This window comes from Ochotona princeps, chromosome 26 (assembly GCF_030435755.1).
Source record: "Ochotona princeps isolate mOchPri1 chromosome 26, mOchPri1.hap1, whole genome shotgun sequence".
Classification (NCBI taxonomy): Eukaryota; Metazoa; Chordata; class Mammalia; order Lagomorpha; family Ochotonidae; genus Ochotona; species Ochotona princeps.
In genome coordinates this window covers 11,445,450-11,466,269 of record NC_080857.1, presented here as the reverse complement: position 1 = coordinate 11,466,269, position 20,820 = coordinate 11,445,450, and the positions used below count along the sequence as shown (strand labels likewise).

General features: G+C 42.5%; 1 protein-coding gene across 1 annotated transcript in view; it reads left to right on the top strand.

The window, feature by feature from the left end:
• Nucleotides 1-1,516: 1,516 nt before the first annotated feature.
• FLRT2 (fibronectin leucine rich transmembrane protein 2) overlaps nucleotides 1,517-20,820 on the top strand; it is an 88,346-nt gene continuing 69,042 nt past the window's right edge. The window contains exon 1 of the mRNA XM_004584352.4: nucleotides 1,517-1,885. The gene's annotated coding sequence lies outside the window, so the exon portion shown is untranslated. The remainder of the gene's footprint in view (nucleotides 1,886-20,820) is intronic.

The following is a 20,820-nucleotide window of genomic DNA, read 5'->3' as shown; positions in this document are numbered from 1 at the left end:
GCCTCGTTCTGCTAACACCCAGAACTGAGCGGATCCCTAGGGTGTCGGTCTTGGGCCGGTTTCACACTCGCCGTTTGCACCTCTCGGGGCCGCCCCGACAGCGGGACTCGGCTCTCCGCAGCGCTTGGTGCGGGCTCGCTCTCCCTCGTCTGTTCGGATCCAGTCTCCGGACTTGTTAAAACATGACAGAAACTTAGTGGAGCCTGGGAGGAGCAGCGAAGAAATGAGAGAGGAAACGCTGCATCTCCCCCACCCCCACCCCGTAGAAAGAGTCTCACACCTGATTTTCTTCAATACTCTAACCTTTGAAAAGAGGTGACTAGGAGGAAAAGCCGTCTGGGTACACACGGGGCTTCTTTAGCTGTCAAGCTTGTTTCTTCAGTCTCGGAGGCCTGAGTTTATTGGTCCGCAGCAATCCGTGGGGACACTGAAATGTTCTTTCTGGCAGAAGCCAGGGGTCGAAATCATCAGGTTAAATTCAGGATTATTTCTCCCATCCTCCCCCACATTAAAGTTGCTTTAAGAAGGCAGGGAATGAGAGACTCAGGGATGGGGCGGGGGAAGGGTGGGGGCACCTCGCTACAATTGCTTGTATTTGAAATAACGCCATTTTGGTTGAGAGACTTGCTATGTGTTTTTTACTCTCTAATTTTTCATTTCGATCCTGTCTCAGTATCCAAGTAATCTCTTGCCTGGAAGTACAATATTAGACACGCAGGGGGAGAAAAGGTCTGGGCTCCGATGATGATGGCGCTAATTTCTAAGAGCTGGGGGTAGGTAGTGTAAGCACTGGGTGGAGAGACGGGGATGGGGTGCTGGGGGGAGGGCGGGGGAGAGAGAGAGAGAGAGAGAGAGAGAGAGAGGCAGGCGGGCAGGGTCAAGGTGGCTTCCGCAAAGGTGGCCCCGGGGCCCTGCAACTCGGCTCAGGGCGGACAGGGTTAAAAACCGAGACTGACTTTGCCTCTTAGAAAGCTTTAGGTTGCAGCCGCTCCTCCCAAGCATTCTTTAAACCAGAGAAGTGGGAGGGACTGCGGGAGGGAGGGATAAAGCGAGGGAGGGAGGGAGAGGGAAAGAGAGGGCTCGAGAAGGGGAGCGCGCCAGAGCGCGAGGGAAGGAGGGAAGGAGGGAGAGGAGGGAGAGGAGGGGCGCGGGAGCGGGAGCGGCGGAGGCCAGCCCGCGAATTCATTACTGTAAACATCTCCCGGGGGTGTCAGGAGGGGCTGGGGCCGCGGCGCCTACTTTAGCCGGACCGCGTCGCTGGAGGCAGCAGTGTGGTCGGAGCCGCCTCCCGACCGGCGCAGGGAGGGCGCTGCACTTGGAGCGAGCCCCGCGCCCGCCCCCGCGCAGTCCGGCGCAGCGCCGCACGCCAGGCTCAGGCTCGGCGCGGTCCGCACACACGCGTCCGAGGTCCTCCGTCCCCAAGGAGCCCCGGCGCCGCTAGCCCCGCTTCCCAGACTTCTTTCGGGGTCCTTGGGCTCTTCGGAGTCAGAGAGGGGGAGGCAGAGGAGGGGAAGGAGGCGGGAATCGCGGCTGCCGGAGCCGAGAGAAAGTGGCATGCCCGAACCCTGGAGACGGAGGTGGCGGAGGACGGGGGAAGAGGATGCCGCGGCTCCGTAGGGGACGTAGGCGAGAGCGCGCGAGGCGAGTGGGGCGCCCCGGCGCCGGCAGACTGCGAGGAATCGCGCGCCGCTCCGAGGCTCCGGCCTCCGCACCCCTGCACCCCGACGCTGCGGGCGACAGGGCTCAGCTCCAGCAGCCACCACCGCTGCCGCCGTTGTCTCCGCCGCCACTGGGAGGACCCGGCAAAAGTTTGGATCTGGGGGAGGGCGCGGCGCTGAGCGGGATTACCACCAGGGCTGGAAGGAGACCTCGAGAACCTTCGCAGGTAACGCCCCCCCCACTCCCATACCTTGCCCCTCCACTGGGCTCTTCCTCCGTCTCTCAGCCTTTCTTGGCACCTGGTCTGACTGAAAGTGCCAGGGAGGCGAAGTTCAAGATCCCGGGGCTGGTCGCCGAGCACTGGCAGAGCCACAGCCACGTTAGAGGGGCCTGTGGCGCGTCGCTGCCCGTCTCGGGCCGCTGCGTGGGCAGGCGAGTCCCTCCAGGAGTGCATGAGAACCCTGAGCTTCAGCTGGCGCCTCGTGCTGTGCGGCTCTTCTGAAATGTGGAATGCGAATTCTGGGCCTTTCACTGTTCACCTAGAGAACTGGTGGAGGGACCTCTCTCACCACATGCCCCCCCAACCCCTCCCCCAGACTGTCTCACCACTGTTTAACATCTTTAATATTTTAATTTGGCCCTCTTCTCATTCTCCAGCTCCCGGTCAGTTACAGGACGGCATATTTGGGGGTGGGCCTGGGGGGGGGGGGGGTGTTGTCAAAATTGCAAGCTAAGGGAAAAAATACCCTTCGCTCTTTGGACATCCCTGGAGTCCTCTCTTCCTCTCTCCCTCCCACCATTCACACCCTGGCCTCATAAAATAGGAACTTTAGAAGTCACGTTTTCATTGAGAGGTGAGATGAGAGGTGTTATTTGTGGGCGAGGTGAATTCGCTGTGTGTGTGTGTATGTGTGTGTGTAGGGAACCACGGGGTTGCATACAGGCCAGCTTTTCTAGGTGGCCTGAGGCACCTACTAGAGTGCCTAGGTAGTGAGTGACCCTTGCCTGTGCCGAGGGTGGTGATGGGGTGGGAAGGGAGCGGGGAAGACAGCAATTCTCCAAAGAGCAGCCTTACTTAGATTGAGAAAATTGTCTGCTGCTCACCCTGGTGGCAACAAGGTTACATCCCCGGATGCCCCAACCCCTCCACAGCTCCCCGTATCCCCGCGTGGAGTTTTGCTGCTATCATCTTTATCATGATGATCGTTATTTGTTCACCTGGAAAGCCATCGCACCTTCCCTTATGAACGGAAAACAGACCCCTCTGAGCTTTTTAAAAATGAATTCTAGTGGAGGGAATCTCTTGCACAGCTTACAGAAAGCTCATCAAGAAAGTGCAAAGCACACATCCGTGTCAATGCTGGTGGGGGGTGCAAGGTGCTGAGTCCTTCACGGGCTGCATTTGCTATGCAAAGCCTCTTCTAAACGGAGCTCTTGCTTCCTACTCAGCTGGGAGGCTCTTTAATCACACAGGGTTTCAGGGAGCTTTGGAGCATGTCCACTCGCTCACAGGCGTATTGCCGAATTTATTATGTCTAACTTCCCTCAGCCAAAAGCTAATGTGAAGGCGAGCCTGCGTATCGGGCCGATATTGTGTGTGGGTTTAACTGGTATGATCTTATTAAATCTTCAATGAAAGAATCCCCAAAACATTTTGAGGTAAATAGAATGCAGGTTGGTATTTGTCCAAGGATATATTTGGTTGTTGCAGTGTGAATGTGAAATTTGAGGTGTCTGAAGTCCTCTGACTCCATTATTAAATTGTTTCAGTCGCTGAGGCAGGGTGCAGCAGATACACAGGATCGACGAGACACCATGTTAGAATCAATCTCTGACGGTTACACGTCCCCTGAAAAGTTGGTTTCCATCCCTACAAGGTGATTGCTTCTGAAAATGCAACTTCTTCATTTCCTCTCTTCCACCAAAGCCTGAAACAGGATAGAATTAAACTGTTTAAGGCTGTTAATAATCGCAAAGGGCAGTGCAACATCATGCTGTCCTGTGCAGTTGCAAATACCTGTGACTGGGGAGGTCATGAGATGAAATTTCAAACAGGAATCCAGGTCTCTGGCTGTAGGTACTAGAAATTGTAGACTTGTAATATCTATGCTATAGAAGAGCCTTTGACAAACCTAGCATGGAAGGAATGGCTTTTTTTCCCCTTTTTTTTGCCCCAAGCCTGTGTCCTAACACTTTCCCTTGCAGGCTTGGAAATTCCAGAGGATGCTCCTAACAGAGAAAAAGTAGATTTTCAAATAACACGTGGTGGGCTGCTCTGGAATAGTCAAGGTCGCCTTGGGTTTTCCTGTGTGCTGGGTTTCAGGTGGTGTGATCTTACCAGACTTTGACTTTGATAGGAAGAGTTGATTTGAACCTTCTCTGATGCCCCTTCCTTTCATATATTCTGGCCTGCTGGAGAGTTTGTTTTAGGATTTAGACGTAGCTCCTTAAAGCAAGCTTCTATTTTCCCAGTTTGAAGCTGTGGATTCAGGAAAGGCTGAACCATGTACAGGACTAGAAGCCCTACTCCGCAGAGACTCAAGGTGAACAGCTGATCTAGTTTGACTCTTCAGCTTAGCTCTTCACGAGGGAGATCTGCTGCTTCTGCTAACGTCAAGCTGAAAAGCAGCAAGGGTGCTGGGGAGGATTTAGGCTGTGCTGTGTTGAATCCTAAAAGGTCAAGGTGAAAGAGTAGATGTCTGTGCAGAACAGCTCTTCTGGACAGTCATCTTTGGATATCTTTAATTTCAATTCAAGTTCATTTTTCACTAGGTTACTTGAATAACTTTGTGGTTTCTGCCACAGTGATGCAAATTCAGTCCATTAGTGACCTCTATCTGTGAAAAGTGAACGCTCCTTGTTTTTCTTCTCATCAAGAGAATGCAGATAGTGTCTGTGGGGAAAAAACCCCACCGGCCCCATAATTCTTTCAGAATATTTTCTTTTTTTTTTTTAATAATTTGAGTTTTCTAATGCTGAGTTTAGAATGGACAATGAATATTTGATGACAGCAATAAAAGTGTTTTGGGCTAACAGACTGCTAAAAGGGTATTCTGTACGGTACTCACACTATGTTCAGCATACATAGAACGCCAGTGCTGTCTGCTGCCAGTTAAACAACTGTACAATTGAGTAGACTCTTTTTCCAGATCCTACCATGCTGCTGAACACAGGGAGAAGTTATAGTCCCTAAGTGCTCACGTAACAAGGGAAACCTGAGACTAGCTCAGAGCGTACGTGGGGTAAGTAGACTCTATCCTGGTAGTGTGCATGTGTCTTTAAATTTAGCTGTGCCTCTCCTGTGAACCACCAGTGCGGATCAAGGGCGAGGTGGAGTGTGAGAAGGATATTTATAAACAGATGGTGCTTTTAAGGAGACTTTAAAAATCTGAGGTTTTTTTTTTTTTTGGTCCTCCAAATGTGTTCAAATAGAAAATTTAATTTTAGTTGATTATCCTAAAGGCTAATTGATGACAAACTTAACTGAATTTCTTAGGTGGGTGGATACCATTATCTGACATTTTGCAGATGGTTTTTGGAATAGTGGTATTTGAAAATATGGAGTGTTTAAATGGTTCTCATTCTTTTTCCCTGTGTGGTTTGCCTTCCAAAGATATTTTTAAGACTTATTGTTATTGCTATTAATGATAAATAACCAATATAGTACCCTAGGCAATTTGTTTGCTTTCTGTGAAATTACATGTGTGGGAGAGAATTATCTGTATCCTTTTTTTTTTTTTTTTTTTTTTTTTACTGCTTTCAGTAATAAGTGACCTCCCATTAAGAATCTGTTTATGGTAAAAACACACACACACACTCCAATAGCCATGTTAAAACAGAGATTCTTTTCAAGGTTTTAAGTATGTTCCTTTTTCAAGGGCTACAACACAAATATTGTAATAAAAATATCCTGTGTTCTGATGAATACAGAGACTTATTTCAGCCCCATGAAACAGTAAAACACTGTATTAGCAAAGTAATCAGTGGTATTTTGAGTATATGGTTAAAATCTGTTAGAGCCTTCATTTTTTTTTTTTTTTTCCTTGGCGAGTTTCACATCTATGGGTCTTTTGGGTTCTCTTTGATTCCTTCTACTATGGCTCTTTGAAGTGATTCAAAATTAAACAGTAGCTACTTTTTTTTTTTAAGGGAAATTCATGTTATGTTCAGGATTCCAGAAGAGTTAATGATGCAGAAAAAGTCCTGTAAAACATCTTTCTAAAAGAAGCCCTTCTCTTGCAGGCTTCCCACTCACTGGCCTCCTATACCATTTGCAGTGAGTTGGAACTCCGTTATTTATTTATTTTTTCAAATACCATCTCTAACTTAATTTATTGTAGGATATGTTTTTGTAAAAGCGAGCATAGCCTTGTATCCTTAGTCGTCTGAACAAAGCAGTGTCCTTGTAACTGATGTGTAATAATAAGGGAAGGTCAGAGAAAATATCCTGGCCATAATTTGGGGAGTCAAAAGGCCACATTCATGGTTCTGAAGCACAGGTCAGTTATTTTGCTAATACATAATAATGGTGTACATTTTGGGAAGTTTAGTGACTAAAGACCTTGCCTGTTTTTCTGGAATAATTCACAAAATAAGTTACTGGGGCTACTAACTTATTAGAACAAGGTCCTGCTGCTTTCTCATTTTCTTCCCAAGGTGCATTTAAGGAATTGTGCAAGGAACTTGGGGAAAGGTCTTCTGTTCTCAGTTCACAGATCTGTTATATTTTAGTTCCCTTGATTAGATGGTTCAAAACACAGATAAAAGAACCTGCCCTCCGAACCTTTGAAGAACCAGAGGGTGTTTGGACCTAAAGCCATGGAAAAAATGTCAGGTCTCAGAATTCTTAAATGCTGTTGAGACTCAAAGCGCTGCTTCACTACCTACTTCAGGGAGTGAGAGAACTGTGGCTCCCTAAACCAGCTGAAGAAGATACTGTCCATTACCCTCGACAGAGGTCATTTGACTAAATGGAAAGCATGAGACATGTATCAGGACTAAAATAGGTCCACATGCTGGTGTCACTCAGCCTCAGCTGCCCATGGGTGCTGTTTTTCTAAGAATCTAGTGTCAGAACGGCCTTAGGAATAGTTTTCTTTTCTCGAGTTGCTCTTAAAATTAGATTTCAGTGTTTAGAGGAAGGAAAGGATTCAGGAGATTAAAGAGAACACGAGAGGTTTCAGTGAACAGTTATGATAAATGTTGGCCGTAGAACTTCCAGGGAGCTCTTTTTCTTTTTGCCTTAACATTTTATTTATTTGTTTATTTGAAAGATTACATAGAAGGAGGAAGAAAGAGTGAGAGAGATATCTTCTGTCTGCCTCTTCATTCCCCAGATGGCCACAAGAGCCAAGGCTGGGCGAAGCCCTAGCCAGGAACTCCATCTGTGTGTCCCATGTGAGTTGCAGAGATGTGAACGTTGGATCCATTTTTGACTGGTTTTCCCAGGCCATTAGCAGTGAGCTGGATAGAAAGTGAAGTAGCCAAGACATGAACTGGTTTTTGGGATGCCATCATCAAAGGTATCTCCGCTTTACCCTCTATGCCACAACAATGGGTTCCCAGGGAGTTCCTTTTAAAATCAATTTTAAACTATGTTCCTGTGTGTTCTTGTTTCCTGTGGCCCTGAATTTTTCAATTCTCACATACTGGGTTTCATTTATTGCTCATATCTCCCTGTGTGCATTGTCCATCTAGTTTCCCATCGGGTAATTAGAATGAGATGAAGGTCAAGATTCCTACACCTTGTGGAGCTAGTGGTGGACCTTTATTTTACACTTTCTTACACACTTGACGAATGCTCCAGATGCAACGTGGAAATTTTATTCTTCACCAACTCAAAATGATGAAGTAAGATTTTTATAGGAATAGTAAAAAAAAAAAATCTATAAATACCTAGGCTTGAAATAACTATTTCAATATCTCTAATGTAATATGGGATTATTAGTGTACTTCTTTTGAATAGTTGTAGTTTATGATGTGGGCATGTGATACTTAAGCTGTGACAGATAGAGGGAATTTTCTTGGAGGAACAAGTGAAAACCTGAATTCTCATGTCAGGACACTCTTTTTTATGTTGACCTTATAAGAATTACTTAATATCTTGGACACTTAATTTCCTTCCTGTAGAGTTTAACAGAAGTGTTGAGGAGTTGTGTATGATTAATGCGTGTGAAAATGCCTCAAAAACAATATGATACAACAATTCTCATAAATAGGAATTATTCAAATTGATAACGTTTATCACTGAGTGACAACATGTGGTCAGAGTTGTCTAATTAAGATGCTAGTCAAGCCAGAGTTTCCTGTTCTAAAGTTTTCCCTCATGGGGATGGCATAGCCCCAAATCAGTAAAGTGTGTGGTGCTTCCTGAAACATTTCTTCTACCATTTATTGATGAGTTATTTCCCTCTGTGGCTTACCCCATTTCGACACATGCATCCTTTTCAAAAGAGTTGAGTTCAAGGCCCAAAATTTCCTGCCTTGCCAAGTTGACATGATGTTGGAAACTGAATATTTCATAAATGGATTCCATGGAGAATCTTTTTTGGAAGAAATCACCAACAGTTCTGGAGATGAGATTGTTTTTATTTTCCAAGTGCTTTTTACTTAAGTCATCCAAGTTACTTTTTGTGAAAACAGTGTCCATGTGTTGTTTTTTTTTTAGTTTGATTTGGTAAAATATGGCAGGACAGTGCAAAAGACCAAATTTTCACATACTTGGCAAACTTCCTTAATCCATTCCAAATAAATAGAAGGTCATCATTTATTAGGACACTAGCATACATTCCAAAGCTTCGCCTTATTTTGATGTTGTTATTATAACTAAGCCTTGGAGGAACAGTTCTTTGCAGCTTATGTCTGTTTATATTTTTGTGGTTGTGTGATTTGAGATGCTTTTAGTTTTAAGTGCTCCAAGAGTGAGCATTTTCATTTCACTTTTTATTTGTTCACATTTGTACCTTTGTAAAGGTTGTTGCTTGTTTTAGGTTTCAGAGAACATGTGTCAATATGAAGTATGTTATCATAAAATGTATGGTTAACTCATGAGTGGTCATAAGTATTTCTGTTAGTCATTGGATCTGTGAAGTCTGTAGCAAGGTTGTTTTTCAGATTCCCATTTGTTACTTGCCAACATCTCCTTTTTTCAGGTTGAGTTGTTCACTGTAAAGTTGAGTTGTTCATTGTGAAAGTTGTTCACTGTAAACCATAAGACCATATTCTAAGATAAATTGTATACTTTGATAAAATGTATCTGAGTCCCAACAAGTGTGTTATACAGAGGAAGTACTGGTAAATCTCACAGCCAGGTGGTGCCACGTTAGGGCATATGAACTTACTTAGTAAAATAATGAGATTTAAATTGGACATGGTCTTTTCCAGGTAGGTGCCAGGGAAACTGTAAATGAAGAAAAGCACAAAATTCTGTTGAAACGTTTTTACGTGAATGGCCTGCCACTCGTGAAGATGCTGTAATTCCTGTAGAGGCAGGAGGTAAAGATGGCAAAGGTGGCTTTCTCATTCACTATGAAAGCATTTTTAAACACTTACCACGCACCATCCATTGACTTTATGATGATGTAGGATCTTTGCAGCTGAGGCTGCCTAGGCTGATAAGAGGAGTGGGTGACCTAATGGCCTTGCAGTTGCATACTTGATTGAACACACTGACTCAACTCCAAGAAGAGTGCCAGGAATGTACACTGAAAAGTGAAAGAACTCTGTATTTGAGAGGGATCATCCCAGGTTTCACTTCCTGCTGTGCCACTTGCTATTTTTGTCAATTTGGCCAAATTTTGAAATGTCTTTGAGTCTTTGTTTCCTCAAGTAGAAAATGAGGCAAAGCACTTTATGCTTGTAGAGCTATTCTTACAAGGATTGCAATAATTATGTAAACTGCCTACCTGTTCTCACACATAGTAGAGGCTTCATAAGTGCTGGCTTATAGATCCTTTCATCTTCAAAATGACACTGATTGCATTGTGTTACTTTGACCCTCTACAAACTTTTTTCCCCCATTTTCTCTGGAATCGCAAAGGATGTTTTAGACCTCTTTAAGCTTGACGCAGCTTCTTTTGGCAAAATAGAATTTCGTTATTTATGCATGTAACAAAGCATGAAAAGGACAGCAAAGGAAATGAGTGCTTCACAGAGTGGCGAAAGGAGCTTAGGGCTGGTGGTATGCAACACAGGATGATGGTGTGAAAAGGAGGCCCCGGACCAGAGGAGACAGAAGCAAGCACTTGTCTTGGTGTAGGACATCACAGGGTAGTATCGGTGATATTCTGCTAAAATTGCGTTATTGTTAGGATCACATAATATAGAATGTAACATTTATGCATATTATGAATCATGGTGGAACAAAGAAAACAATATATTTTGCAGTGTATTTTGTAAGCTGTTAACACACTTGTGAGTGGTTTCTGCATCAACCTTCAATCCATGATAAAACAATAAGACCTTGTTTTCCTACTTCAGAAAATCTAAGAGATTAAAATTCTTTGAGAAATGATTTTCAATTTTTGTTAGATCCGAATAGGTAAGGAAAAAGTTCAGCTGTGCTGACAGCAATGGAATTTAGAACTCGATTTTAATAATCTCCAAGTCCCAAAGGAGTGCCAGGCAGGCATCCGTTGGAGTCACGAGCTTATAACTAGGAGTCTGACAAGCATTGAATACTTGCCTTGTGCCAGGCACCATGCTGTTTTGTGCTAGGCACCAGAGATATTCTTCCAAAGAAAACCTGGTCCCTCCTCTTACACACAAGTCTGATGGTTTGGCCTTTCGTATTCATTTTCCAAAACTGGCGCATTCATCAGAATGCAGGTTCCCTGGGCCTTGGGCCTGGAATCTCATTCATCATGCCTGCAGTGAATCCCAAAAACGTGATTACTCAAAAGCTCCCAGGAATAAAAGCAACCAACCTGGATAATTTGTGGGTATTATTCCTGGTTTAAAAATTCAGTGATCTAAATTTCCTGGTTCACATCACTTATGAATTTTGCTAGCTTTTATTTCTTTTGAGTGTAGATTACCACATAGGAGGTATGACTTAGTTTACCCCACTCTTGAGGAAAGGAACCTTCAGAGGAACTAGGTACCACAGGTTCCTAGGTGATCTTATCATCACTGTCCAACTGTTTTACAGCTCTTGGCATCCTCACAGTGAGTCTCCTCAGACCGCATCACATTGTGGAAGCCATTATTCACTAACCTCTTAGATTCCCCGCCCCTCTGCTTAAAGCTCATCCCAGGGGATCTCAGACCAGCACTGATTGCAGCATGGCGCACCCATTCCCTGCCTCTCTGTTCCAGTGGTTGGGAGGCAGAGCTCTTTGGATCCCAGAGCTTTCCTGTGTGGCTTACCCCTTCAATAGGATGCTTCCTACTCAGTCACCTTTCAGACAACTTTTATATGACGTTGGTAGGCATCCTTTCCCCTGTCAGTCATTATTGCTATTATGAATTGTATTAATCACTCCTTTCTCCTTGCTTCTGCAGCATTTTGCTTGAAACATTGTTGACCTTTTTTTGAAGGTTTATTATAAAGTGCCTGTTTACCTATGTGTCTCTCTCATTAGACTCCAGCAACCTTGGTTCATTTGTTTTGCTTCCCCAGAGCTAACAAAATTGCCTGAATGCACCAGGTTATGCATAAATGTAATTAAATGAATGACTGTGGGCTCATAGCAGCCGGTTTAAGAAGACAAGGTCTTCACAGTCTATTGGGAGGGACTGCTTCCTCGGAAGTGCTTTTTCATATCCATGGACAAGTTGCCTAATGGAGACCCTACAGCCACCACTTTTGTGCCTTCCTATCAGCAGTTGTTTCAGGCAAATGCTTTCTGCTTAACCCAGCCCTGATCACATCAAGCTCTCTGAACCACACATGAAGAAATTCAGATGCCACGTTGAATACATGTGTTTAAAGAACAAATAACTTAACTAATGGTGTGTGTTTCTTGGCACTGAGCAGAAACTGTCGGTTAAGTAGATGCTCACAGAGATGTAGTTTTCTGTAGAATGAAAACTCAAATCATTAGCTGCCCGTATCTACCTCAGCATAATTAAAGAGAGCAAAGTAAAGAACTCGTGAAAAATGTTATACTTGCTCTTTTTTTTGCACCTGTTTTTATTTTACTCATTTTATCCTAGGCATATTATTTACTGGAGGAGATCCCTGAGGAGCCAGAGCCTTCTAAAGAAGTGAAAAGACAACTAGAACTCACAACCATTCTGTCTCTACAAAGCAGGATCCATGTTAGTCGTCATGATGTCCACACTGAGTACAACAAAGAGAATATAAGGGTTACAGTAAATTCCAAGCTAATATAGGGTAGCAGGATCATGGTGGTTACAGAAGGTGGACTTAGGGTTTTTCTTGATGGCCAAAAGATATTTCTGACAATGCTTTGCTACTTTGATGGTGATTATCAGTTGGTGGACAGAGGTGACTCGCATGCAAGCAGCCTGAATATCCAGTGCATTCCAGTACTTACCCTGTTTCCAGAAAATTTTTAGTGGCTAAAAATAGTAGAAGAGAATGGAATATATTTTGGTAGGCCCCATTCTTGAGCTCTGATTCCTTCTGGGTGTGCTGTATGTTGGTAATATTTTCCACATCGTTGGATAGACATATGGAAACACCAGTGATAATTTGTGAGAAGCATTACCCATTAATACTAGAGGTTTGCAACACCACCCCAGATCTTCTGTTAATTTATCAGACTGTTTAGAATAAGCAAATTGTGCTCTTGGGTTTTCAGTTGTATAGGGTATTAACCAATCACATCCTCATCCAGGAATTACATATAATAGTAGTAACAGCAACACAGAAATAATGCAATCACTGATAAGCTTACATTGTTGGTTATGCAGTTCATGTATATTGCCACGTGAAAATCTTCATAAAAACCTAGGAATGTGTGCTCTATTGATTATGTTTGCTAATTAGTTTCAACATTACACGCAGGGTAGCTGAAGTAGAGTTCCCCCAGGTTGCTTGTTTCCTGGTTATTGTTAATTATCTTTATAGGGTTGGTAAATGTTGGGTAGCTTTTGAAATCAGCTTTAAATTTACTTGCTCATGGCCTCAGAATTGAAGTCAGACAGTGTCTCAGTGTCCACTGAATAGGAATGACAAGCTGCTAACCAGTGGGTTAACTTTCTGTATTTGACTTTGCTGATAGGTAACGAAGAAATCTTCATGTAGCTTTTGTCATTTTTGAGTGAAAAGGATTCTTGTATCTCAGAATATTTCTGTATAATGGGAAAAGTGAGAGAAATTACTAATTTGAAAGTAAAACATGAGTACTTTCAGCACATTTCCGGCACTAATGGAAGTCTGTGGCTAAGTATGTAGTGATTAAGAAATACATTTGTTGTTGAGAACACTCTCCATTCTTTTCCTTTACCCTTTTACCAGCACTACTAATAAATAGTTAAGTGGATTGATTTGAGATTCACCTCTTTTTCCCTGTGGAGGTGATAATGGAGAATGAAATGACCAGAGGGCAGATAATAGCATATAGCAAGTAGCTTCTCAGAGGACCTTCGAATAATGGAGACTTGACTGTGTTATAAATAGGTCAGATTTACTCCTTTTCTAAACCTATGTAATTTCTCAGCAGTAGACTTTTATTGGGTGAAAAACTGGCCCATAGATGTGCTGGGAAACGCTTGTTTCACGTTGATAATTTGAAAATAAGCATAGTATGTGCTTGCAAGTCTTGACCGTGTTCGCTTGGACTTCTGACCATTCCTCTCTCCTGGTCTTTTCTACTGATGCATTCAACTCTGTCTATAACAATTGTATTTCTCAAACTTAGGGAGTTAATAAGACTCTCTAATCCATAGATACTATGAACTAAATTAGGTAATCCATTTCTTACTTCGCTCACTTCCCCTTTGACAGTACACTGTGCTTCAGTCATTTCTGTGAGCTCATTTTCTGTCATGAGGTAACTGATTATTTTTGACCTAGGTCAATCTAGATGTCTCTTTGAAAGGATTGTTTATGAAAGTAGGCGCAGATTGGGTGTGGTCGCTGTTTGGTCAACAGCTCCATTGGCCAACTAGCTCCACAACACCATGAAAATATCAGCACTGTTTAGCCCTCTGGTGAATTCTGCAGCGTTTCTTTCTCTGGGTATGCAAATCTAGTTGAATTGAGTGGAACTAAACCTGTAGTTTGCAGCTGACCAGTAACCAGCCTAAGTCAATGAAATTTGAACAATACCAGTGTTGTTCGTACTAGAAGTGGCTGCCTGGTTTGTCTGGACTGGACACTTCTGCAAAAGTTCAAGTGTCTTGCTGTCCTGTTCTCCACATTCCAGGTGCTGAATTCACTTGAATTTCCTGCTGGAACACGAAGTCTGTGTCGGTTGGAATGAGCTGGCAGTTCTTTCATTCACCTTCTTCAGTTTTGGAACCTGTTCTGTGCATTTTGGAAACATGCTCCTCCTCACTCACTCTGTTTCCATTTGGCTGTTGTATTTAGCCCATGGGGGTATGTCCTTCCCTACATGTTCCCCCTGCTGATCTACATGCCACTAACCTTTTCTTCCTCATTCCTGTACTGGTAATATCCCATTGCTTACAGAGTCAAATCTGATTAAACTCCTAGACCTTAGACCCCAAGTTTCTTCTTTCTGAAGCTTTCCCTAATCTATCTAAAGAGAATTAATTTTCGTGTTGGCTCTTGTAGTTTTAGAGTGCTTCGTTAGTTTTATCTCAGTGTGACATAACACTCCTTTAAAAATTTTGTCTCCACTGTCAGATTATTAGCTTATTAAGTCAAAGCAACAGGTCTGGAGGAGTTGAACTGAACCCGGCTGTTTGGCCCTGAACTACTTCTACGAAGCTTCCATATAAAGACTATGTTCAACCTGCATTTTAGGCTATCTCCCATGACATTTCAAATATTAGGCAAGTAGATGTTTACAGTTAGTGCAGATAAATATGATGTGCATAAATTTTGCAGTGATCTAATTAAACGTTTCTTTTGTTTTCTCCATAGAGTGTTTTTTCAAAGCAATGCAGTCTCTGGCATTGAAAACAGGAAGGTAGAGCATTCCAGTAGCATCATGAGTCCTCTGTTCTTGTTTGTAAAACCTGTACCTTTTCCAGCCCTCTAGGCAAAAGCAAATTGAAATCATCAGAGGCATTAGAACTTGCTTATGTTGAACTGAATTCTTGTAACTGATGCTTGATGGCCAAATTAGTGGTGTGGTGATTTATACCGAAGGAGATGCTTGAGATAATACAAAGTCATAGACTTCATTTAAGTTTTTAATATATTTGGATGTTTTGAAAAATGCATCTCATGCTGCTCATTATTTTTGACTTTGGTCTTCCTTAACATGGAGCTATGTGTCATGGTGGAGGATGTGGGATGAGGGATGGCCGGGGAGTCTGCATTCAGATAATTTGGATTTGAATCCTGGTTCTGCTTCAGCTGACTACGATAACTTCAGCGTGTTTCTTTGACTCTGCATTTCCTCATTTACAATATTTTTGAATTTTATTTTAATTTTATTTCAGATGCAAAGAGGCAAAACGAATGACTATTCCATCTGCTGATTCATGCCCAAATGTTAGCAACCAGAGCTGGGCCAGGTTGAAGCCAGGAACCTGTAGAACTCACTTGGGATTTCTCATAGGGGTGGCACTAATGCAGCCACCTGCGCTACCTCTTGCTGTCTCTGCTGCTTCTAAGGTGCCTGTTAGCAGAAAGAGCTATCGGAAGTGCAGGTGCTGAGACATGAGCCAAGCATTCTGCTGTGAGGTATAGGCATCCCAACTACTGTGCCAAACCTCTGCCTTCTGTCTCAATATTTAAATATAGAAGAGGTGATAATTATAGGATTACTCTAAAGAACACAAAGAAAGGTGTGTGGCACACACCAGGTGCTAATGTGCATGGATTGCCTTCTTCTGTGCCCTCTAGCCTGAAGTTAGTGCATCTTCTGTGGCTTTTAAATAACTCTATGTGGTTTTTTTTCTATGTAGCCAAAGTATTTGTGTATGTTTGATGTGATTTCCTTAGAGGATCCATCCTCTGGAGCTGGAGTGACACTTGTCTCATTCCTACACAGCAATATTTATTTCTGGGTTACAAAGGAGAGTAAGCTTTTCTAATAACAGTCACCACTCACTCTCCAATAGGGCACTCACTGTTCAAGAAGTCTTAAAATCCCTTCCCTTTTTGGGAAAAAAAATTAATTCTAGCAGTGTCATCAGCTCAAAACTACTGTATATTTTATTACTATATAATACTTTATTGTACTTTTTAATATTTTACTTTTCTTATGCTGTTTATAATATTTTAATACATTTTATTATTGTTGTTATTTTATGATACAGTTTCATATTCCCCTATCCCCTCCCCATTTCCCTTCCCCCCCAGTTCCTCTATATCATTACTAACATATAGTTCTTCATACTCAGTCTTCTGTCCATCATTGCGGGCCTAGACAAGGAATCAACTAATGAAAGTGCTCTTCAGCATGGCTTCCTGGGAAGAAAGTTGAGAAGGAATTTTATTTTTTCTGCTAAATTTCTGCTTGTCATTCAGAGCCATGTTCACAGTGTATTCTATGGGGACAAGGCTGTGAATGTTTCCACTAGGTGAAATTAATCAAATAGGAGCTCCTAAGAGTGAACATTTACTCTTAGAAAACCCTGGGGAATGTCTATTAGGAGATAATAAATAATAAAGCATGATCTATTACAAAGAGAGAACCAGAAAAAAGACAAATCAAGCAAATACATCCATTTCAGGCAACACTGTGGAAGACATTATGTGACTTGACACACATTTCATTTAGCATGAATGACCAATGTCATTATAATAAACTAATGCATATTTTTTCCTTTTTTCTATACTTTAAAATAATTCAGTATTATGAAGCTGCCGTAATATGTCAAAATCCTACAGTTGTGGAATCATAGAGACTTCTTTTATGATGCTTTTGTAGAAATTAGTGTTTTTAGTGTTTATTTTGATTTCAGTTCAACAGTCTGTACACAGAATGTTACAAGATGTGGAATATTTTCCTTTAACCTAAAAGAAATGCACATTAGAGCTTTAAGTTGTAGTTTTTCTCCCTGTGGTACACAGGAAGAAATGTTTCATGGGATAGATTTTAGGATTTTCTGTAGTAGAAACCTTTGAAATAACATGAATAATGGGCCTGTGTTGTGGCACAGTGAATTAGGCCATTGTTTGGTAGACTGGCATTCCATTTGGGAGTAGTGCGTGGTTCAAGTCCTGTCTGCATTGAGGAAACAGCAGTAGATGGCCCAAGTTCTTGGGAGACCAGGAAGCAGTTTCTGGCTCTTGGCTTTGGTTTGACTCCTGCTGTTGTCACTGTTTGGGGATTGAAGCAGTAGATGGAAGACAACTCTTTTTCGCTCACTCGCTCTCTCACTGTCATTTTGCCTTTGAAATAAATAGACCTTTTTAAAGAACAATTATCCTGGTGGTCAGCTTAGATTTGGTCATGATAGATGTAGAAACAATATCACCCTGCCCCCTCCCTATTGCATGACTTTAGGTTGCTAGGTCACTAAGGTACATGGCAAATAGATTCCTGAAAAAAGTCTTTAGATAACTTCATGCGTAAGTGACAGATAGATTAATGCTAATATCTAGAGAGAAATCCTTGAGTTCACATGCTAATTCACAAACTAGTTCAGCTAATTTGAATGTGACTCTGATTCCACTTTCATCCAGAACTCTAACAAGAAGGTAGAGAGTTTTGAATGTCCAGATGGATTTCCTTCTTTCTTCAAATGGAGGAGTATTTTGCAGATGAGGGGCGCTAATCAGTATCTGTGCAAATGGGTAAATGAAATCCTGTAATAATAATTGAAGTGGGAGAAAATACGAGGTTCCGGGAAGCAGAACGGAAATATTAGAGGAGAAATTTGAACAGGACACAAACATGAAGTTGATGGAAATGTTCTTGTAGTATTTGTTTTCCTTTACCATGACAAGGGTAAGTAACTTCTACCCTACAGCAAAAGGCATTTATTTTAAAATGATTTATTTGCGTTCTTTATGTCCCTCCAGAATTTAGCTGTTGGAAAAAACCAAAGTCACAAGGGCTGGTGCAATGGTGTGGCAAATGAAGCCTCTGCCTGTGGTGCCAGCATCCTAAATGGATGCTGATTTGAGTCCCAACTATTCTACTTTTGATCCAACTCCCCTCTAAAATCTGGGAAAGCAGTGGAGGATGGCCCAAGGCCATAGACCCCTGCATACATATGGGAGAAGCAGAAGTTGTTCCTGGCTCCGGGCTCCAGATCAGCTCAGCTCCATTGCAGCCATTTGGGGAATGAACCAGCAGATGGAAGATTCATATTCTCTCTCTCTCTCTCTCTCTTCCTCTCTCTTCCTTCCCTCCCCCCCGCAATCTCTCCTTCTCTCAGCAACTCTGCCTTTTAAAGAAAAATATGAACAAATCCTTACAAGTCTTAAAAACTTACAAGCTCTTTAAAACCTCCAGTTGTATTGTTTGAAGAAGCAAGGAGAGTATGCCAAGGGAGCACTGGTGTAGTCAGATGTGACTCCAGATAGAATCTCAAGCACAGCACAGTTAATCCTTGTTATAGTTTAGTGTGCCCACATTTGATTTCTGTGTGTGTGGACATTGCAACCTGGAGATGGATGCAAGCATGGCGAATGAGTGTACTAAGTTACAATTAGCGAGACTGTAACTATTTCATGAGAAACTTGAACATGGGAACTGTTTCAGTTTTGCTGTTCCCATTTCTTTTATTTCTTGAAGTTTTCAGTCTAGTTATTTCATGTTATTTCCTTCCATGGTGGGTAGGGTATATGTAATTATTATTGTTCCTAGATTCTCAGAAAGATGAGGTGCTACAGGTCATGACCCTTTCCATTTTATGCTCTTCTGTACGAAATAGGTATCTTAACAAGTGTTGTCATGATTTGGATATTGCAAGTAATATAGTATACTTAAAAGATGAATAACCTTGAGGGCAGGAGAGTTAAATTCTAGGTTTTGTGCTGACTCTAGAAAAAAGTCTTTGATATCTGTCACATTATTCACATTGCTTATGTCAATTTGTTCATCTGTACAAGGCTAGGCAGTTCTAGTAATTCTCTGGCTGTCAGAAACTGGGGAGCTGGCATTATTGTGTAGGAGCTTGCCTCTGGATTTCTTTTGTTTGGATTTGTAGCTGCCTTCACTGCTTAGCAGCTCTGTCGCTAGCAAGGTACTTGACCTAAATAAGCCTCATTTTCTTTAATTTTTTTGCTAGTACTTATTTGATTTATTTAAAAGACAACATTAGAGACAGAGATCCATCCATTCACTCACCCTCAAATGGCTGCAACAGCTAGGGCTGGGCAAGGCTGAAGCCAGAAGCCAGGAGCTGCACTCAGGTCTCCCACATGGGAGGAAGGGACCCAAGCACTTTGGCCATCTTCTGCTGCTTTTCCAGGTGCATTGCCAAGGATGTGAAATGGAAGTGGAGGAGCTGAGACTTGAATGAGCACTTATGTTGGTTGCCAGCGTGGCAAGCTCCAATGCCAGCTCTACACTTCACTTGTCTCTATAGCAAGGATGCCAGAAATAAACACACTTAATAATTTGCCCTAAGAATTAACTTGGGTAATCCATGGGAAGCCCTTAGCACCATGCTTGTTATATGTAAGTGCTCAATGAATATTAATTAGCAGATCACCCAGTAGGGTCTAGAATAAATGTCACCACTGCCTCCAGGAAACAACTGGCACCAGTATGTCCAAGTTTTACCTAATCCTACGCAATGAAACTCCCTAAAGGGCAGTGCCATGATGGCTAGTCTAGAATGTCCCTGTGGCTTCTTCAAAGAGACAAATGATCTTTCTTGGAGTGAGGTCAGGAATTGGAAGATGGTTTGTCAGTGGTTCTGTGGAGTTTTCCCTAGTGTTGACAGGGAAAGCACAGGGACCTTTTTTTTTTTTTTCTTTGAGATTTATGGCAGGATTTGGAGGGCTGCCTGTGGAACCTTTGATGTGAAGGAGCTATTCCTGAGATCCTTCTGAGATACCTAAACTGCTCAAACTAAAGTGTCTTGTTGCTCGTCTAGCTCATGCTTCTGCCACTGAACTAGTCTCTGAAAAGTTTGCCAGCTTAATAATATCCAGAATGTGCCTTTAGAAGACTAGAGCAATGATGATTTTTTTCCTGCAGTGCAAACCATATGATTCCCACATGGAATATGAATGATGGGATTGTATGAGTTAAAGACATTCAGGCAAACAGAAGCTGACCACCTCCCTCTCTCATGCCCGCTGTATTCTGTTTGCCTAAATGCCTTTAACTAACAAAATCCCATCATTCATATTCCATGTGGGAATCATATACTGTGCCCTGCAGGAAAGGTTGGCTTTCTTCCTTTGATTCTGGTAAAATGATTTGGGTCGCTGCATTAGTCATGGTTATGAAATGTACACCTAAATCTATTGTGAAAATGTTCAAACTCAGCAACAGGATTGAGGGAATAGTGCAGTAGTAAAGACTTATTAGCCAAGAAACATAATAATTGAGAATGACAAGTAATGATCAAAGTTTTACAATAGGCAAAATGTTTTCTAAGGTTTATTTACTTATTTGAGAGAGAGAGAGAGAGAGAGAGAGAGAGAGAGAGAGAGAGAGAAATTGTCCCACCTATTGGTTCAGTCCCCAGATGGTCACAGCAGCTAGAGTTAGACCCATCTGAAACCGGAAACCAGGGGCTTCTTCCAGGTGTCCCTCATAGGTGGCAGAAACTCAAACACTTGGGTCATTTGCTGCTGGTTTTTCAGGTGGTTTAGCAAGGAGCTGGATAGGAAGTGAAGCAGCGAGGATTTGAACTGGCAGTCTTGTGGGGTGCCAGCATCACAGACAGTGATCTCAGTTGCTAAGCCCCAACAGGCCAAACGTTTAACAGTCCCCTCCATCAGTGGGGTCTTGCCGCTGAGATCCTCTGATTTGAGAGTTGTTTGTCCTTGTAGAACAGGGTTGGTTGTTCTTGTCTGGGTTTCATGGAGCTGGGATTCATACTTCTTGTTCCTAGCTCTCAGTGCTGATCTGGTTAGGATTCAATACATATTTATGGGAGGAAAGGCTGAGGAAGAGAGGAGGGAAGGAAAGATTGAGGGAGAAG